This window comes from Mustela nivalis (genome assembly GCF_964662115.1).
Source record: "Mustela nivalis genome assembly, chromosome: 6".
In the NCBI taxonomy this organism is placed as follows: Eukaryota; Metazoa; Chordata; class Mammalia; order Carnivora; family Mustelidae; genus Mustela; species Mustela nivalis.
Window position 1 is genome coordinate 66,320,213 of NC_139025.1, and position 5,814 is coordinate 66,326,026.

Here is a 5,814-nt window from a genome sequence, read left to right on the forward strand (position 1 = left end):
CTAACTGCAATCATAGTCTTTGGAGGATGGAAATAATTAAACTAGATTATATTCACATTTCATATCTTTTTATAACTTCATATACTTTAATACACCCACAGCGACAGGTAAAAGTGAGTCAAGATTTCCATAAAGAGACATTTCACCTTGTGTCTAATTGAAAATGCAAAATAAGAAGTGAGTGTCAGAGATGAAGCCACATTGGAACAGAGGCTTTGGCGTATGAAGAAGTTAGTGCCTCAGAAAAATGCACAAACAAATCCATTGTTTAATATAACAGTATTTCTACTTTTATTTTTGTTGGGAGAAAGAAAGGAAATAGATATTTACTAGCCACATGAGCTTGGACAAATCTCTCAATGTTCTGGGTTTGAGTTTTCTCATCTGTGAAATGAGGAGGTTGAATTAGATTATTTTAGTATTTCCTCTAGTTTTCAATTTCATGATATGGACCTGAAAATCATAAAAACAATCTACATAAAAGGTGAGTGCTCTGGGAGGAAGCAGTTTTTTCAGGAAATGTCTGAAATTAATTTGTGATTTTTAAATTTCCCTGTTCTGTTAACTGTGACTGGAATATCCATGTCTAAGGGGAACAGAGTCACTCTCCCTTGGACAGAGCTTGATAAAGTTCTTATCCTTTATATTCTCTAAGCAGCATATGTATATGACATGTGAGAAAATTTCAGCTTTCTTTGTTTTCCTAAGGGTTCCCTTGGTCCCCTTATTGGGTATTTTGTGCAGACAGAATGAGCAGGAGTGAGTTTAGAGAGTTCAGCAAAAAAGCAAGGCCAGCTCACAAAGAGTCTTAACATGCTATAAGAAAGGCTTGGTCCTCTCAGCACCTTATTAAGTAGGTGGTGAAAAGCCATCAATAGCTTTTAAGTTTTTAGTTGTTTTGTACATGTGGAAGGTCAGGAAAAGAGGAAAGTTGATGATGACCCTTAGGTTTCTGTCTTGGAAAACTGGGAAGATGGTGGATGTTTGGATAGAGAAAATAATGGGCTCATTTTTATACATGGTGGACGAAATTACAGCAGAATGGTTCCAAGAGAGGAGTAGAGGGAGGAGTGGAAATGGCAGAGGGAGAAAATGGAACCCAACAAGAGAAAATGGAGGCCTTACTGGCACATCTATGGACTTCACAATACTGGGACCTCTTGTCACCTGCTGCCCTTGGCTTGCTCAAGTCATTAAACAAACACTTTGTGCCTCAGGGGATATATAGTATAGGAGAGACAGAGACAATTACACCATTGGATGAACTAGCGTCATGCTTCTCTCTGTATTCCAGATGCTAAGCATGATGCCTGATGAATAGTAGGCCGCTTTATGCTTGTTGAATAAATGGGTAAATTAATTAGTGAAGTTCTTTAATAAAAGTATATAAAACATGATATGGGATCATCAAAGAAACAATGAGTTATTTTTGAGTGGAGAGTGAAAGATTGTATTTAACAGAGAAGGTGTCATTCAATCTGAGACTTGAAGGCAGTGAATGGCTGAGAAAAAGTTGAGGTAAAAGAATGACATTTTAAGTCATGTTATTATTAATGTGAATCTCTTCTTCATTTTGAGCTCTTGTCCTTTTAAGACAGTGGTGTTGCTGTGTTTTATGGATTATCGCTAGGGGATTTTTAAAAAAAATTCTTTGAAAAAGACATTTAATCTTGAAAATATGCTCCTACTTCATGGTGTTTAAGATTGCTAAACTTTTAGGCTTTGTGCATAAAATAAGCAGAAATGGTGTGCACATTTTCTTCCATTTAAATGAAACCAGGAAAATAATTCAACAAGCTGTTCCCTCAATCAATGGATGAATGATGTAGGAATGCTTTTATGTGAACAATAGCATCAATATTGATGAGTAAACTCTGATAGTATTTAAAGACCTTAGTTTTGGAATGATTAAGTATGGACTGAATTAGGTTTAAAAACTACTATTAATTTTTTCAATAAACTATAAAGCTGAAGTCATAAATATGCATGTTTCCAGTCTTTCTCCTTTCAAGTCTTCACAGACTATAGTCTAGAACGCTGTCCTAAGGTATGAACATTCTGATACATTGTTGTAATTTATGCAAAATAAGAGAAACAAGCTTTCCTAGACTATTTGTCATATATGTCTCCTTCCTTAATCAAATACTGCTTAGTATGTTCTACATGTCAAGTGTAATATATGTATCCTGAGAAATATTCTGGCTCCTGAGGATATGGCAGATCAGTAAGAGAGGCAAAATTTACATAAATGAAAAATAAAAAGCAATCAATAACCAAAATTTGCGATTCTGATTATTAAAGTTCAGTAAAAATCCCAAAGAAATAAATTCTCTTTTTAGCTACTTGCCTTGTTGTATGTGGGCAATAAATACCTCAGTATACACAACAGCCTGCAATGTACATCTGAAGAATTTATATTTTAATCACCTTCTGCTCAAATGACTCTGCTCCAGGCAGAGTAAGTTAAGAATCATGGAGAAAGAACTCAAAATGCTATGGGTGAAAATAACTGTCTCTCAAAGCATCAGAAAAAAACAAAACAAAACAAAACAGTTGTGAGAACCTTCGATATACCCCATGCTATGGGAAATAAAAAGGCAGGGGACATGGGTCTCAAAATCTTCTTGGAAATAAAAGAGCAAAAATGAGATTCAGTAAGTATATTTTACCTGAATGGATCATGTAAACTCACAAGATAATTCACTTATAGATGAGGAACCTGAGAATCAGAGAGGTAAAACAGATTGTTCACAATCACCCACGTGGGAAGTTGCAAAGAGATTTGTCTAATAATGTGATAGATCGTTATAATGATGTTCCCCAATGAATCATACCTCCCTGTGTCCATGTACTTTTGCAAATGAAGTTGTTGCTCCTCCCAAGAGAGAGTCTTTCTCTCTCTCCTTGGATTTGCACTGGCCATATGGTAGATGTGCCATTGTGTGAGTTCTGGTCTTAATCGACTATGGTCTGGTTTTAATAGATTATGCAGCTTCTAGTCTTGTGGTCTCTGAAACTTGAGACTACCATGCTGTGAAGAAATCCAGCCTAGCTTACTGGAGAATGAGGGAAATTGACTTTCCTCAACTGACAACCAACACCAATTTCACTACACGTAAATTAGGCTATTTTGGATCTAATAGCCCCAGTCAAGCTGTCAGATGAATGCAACTACCTGAGTGACCCCCTAGAAATCCAGCAGAAAAATGGCCCAGCCAACCCTCAGAACTGCGAGAAATAACAAGTGACTGAGTTTTTAGGTGGTTTGTTATGCATCAATACATAACTGAACCAGTCTTGCTTTTAACCACTTTCTTAGAGAACAAAATATATAGGGTATTGCTTGGCACATGGTTTGTATTTATTAAATGGTCAGTATTATGATTATCATTAGATTAGGAGACAAAGCATACACATTCAAATATCTCACTAATAGCAGTGATGATAGATGGCAATGTGTCAAACAAACAGATGCTGTGGGAATTTAGGTGACATTCACTCTGAAATGAAAGGGTAGGATAGCATTTGCTCTAGCCCTTTAAGCTTGTAGACACTTGATAAACCTGTAGAAATCCCATTGTCCTCTAAAACTTTGCCTGGATCAGTTTTATGGTCACAACTTACAAACACTGCCCACTTGTTTTTACTGCTTCTTATGTTATTAATGTGAAAGAATATGAGCTCCTGCTAGCACTTCCCAAAGTCACAGAATTCTATTAAAAAAACAAGAGAATTCTATTAAAAACAACTGCCACAGAAAAAGAAAGTTTAAATAGGCAATAGGCAATTACCTGAAAGCCTGTTCTCTGATTTCCCTTGGGCAGTTTTCTGGAAGGTGCTGTCGTATGAGTCAGTGCACAATTTCATGACTTGGAGGGAGGTTATCAGAAGCAGGATATTCCTTTTCCTTAGGGGAAAAATAAAACATATCAGTATAAAAGTCTTTTAAACTCTCTTGATAACCAGAATGATCTTGAATTTTTAGGACATCTTGAAATATTTTAGAAAACATTTCAAGTCATCACTGTTTTGATAATGCCAAGAGGTTAGTCTAAGTGTCATTGCCTTTGAAAGTGATTTTTTTTTTTAAGCAAAAGATAATTTAATCATTAAATGGCAATTTGGTCCAATAAGCAGGAGTAAGGCAGTATCAGCATGAATTTCAAAAACCTGCTAAGAGCTATAAATATAGCCTGCAATATTTTGCAATATCTAAAGTGTTTGGCCTAATGTTGAACATGCTCCATTGTTCGAACCAGCTGTGTTCTTTCACTCTTTCATTTCTATAAAACTAGGATAAAGGCTGTCAAAGCAAATGCGGCAGCAGCACCAGCAGACTTTCTTGCTGAAAAGTTCTGTGTACATAGTACATAGCAATCTCAAGATGGAACTTTGAATGTTTCAAACCAGAACAAAATCTTCATCTAATTATAAGTGAACTATATTAAGCACAAAAGGCAATTTCAAATTATACTGAACAAAGTTACATTTTACTCTTTGCTTTCAAAATGCATTTATCGCAATTTCGCAAACTAATTGCAAATTCATTTTGCTTAATTTTCTTAGGTTATTTCTTTTATTGCTTTCAAGTGCTCTGCATATTTCTGAACCATCGAAATCCATAAGGAAGATTTAGAGGAGCCTTTTTTGTTGTTGTTAATTTGTATTTAAAATCATAGAATGGGAAATGAATCATTCTTTTCGTTTCTAATTCTTGGATTAATGCGGTGACCACTAAACCAGTTCCAGTTATTATAGACCCATTCAGAATAGAGGGAGAAAAAGTTACCAATGATAAGCACATTTGAAAAACTAGATTTGGAGAAAGACATTACATTTTGAGAGACAAACCCAAATGAAGCTGTATGTAACTGACTTCCATGTATACCTATATGATTGCAGATCTTTGTATAACTTCATGGTTTCTTAAACAGAGGCAGCTCTCCATTTTCTACCAAGGTTGATTATCTTCTGTGGAGATTAACTGCAGCAAATGGTTCATTTAAGGCTGGTTAATTCCAGTTCGTCTTCCCCAATTATATGCTGTGTCTAGGATTAAACAGTTCTCGACTCTAAAACTCTTGCATTCCAAAGTTAAGCATAAGTTGAAATTTGTTTTGTTATTGTATTTGTGGTCTGCCCCTCCTTTTGCACCATTAGTAGAGATGGTGGATAGTAGCCAGTATGCAGCACATAAGATTTTGTTTCAGTTTTTTCACAAACCACATTTTTGTAAGGATTGAATTCATGTTTTTACATGGACTTTATTCATAGGTGACCTAGAGGGAAGTCTGTTCCTAAAAAGTCTGCATGGTAGTCTTAGGGGTGTGATATGTGTGTGTATGTCTGTCTGTGGAGGATCCTTGGGTGGAGGGGGGGGAGTCCAGTTCTGTATTTTCTCTCCTGAGATGAGATAGATAAGATAACTCCTAGAATTGGATTTCTAGGCTCACGTGTTTAATAGTATTTATCTTCTGTGACTGAGTAAATTGTTTATGTGCTTGTTAATTAATTACGCCCAAATAATAAGTGTGTATGCTTCTATCTGTATTTGGTAGATGTTAGCAGTTTTTGCTTGAGGGGAATGTCATTAAATTGTAATAATAACCTACATTTACATAGCACCTTCAATACTTTCATACTAAAGAAACCTAAAATACTTTGAAATTTCCCTAAATAGTTTAAAGAGCTATAGATATCTTTCCTTAAATGTCCTGAAATATCATCTTGTCTATAGTTAAAATACAGTCATTCTTAAAACATAGCCATGGAAAATGAGAAGTATTATCTTGGTTGGAATTGGAATTAATCAAG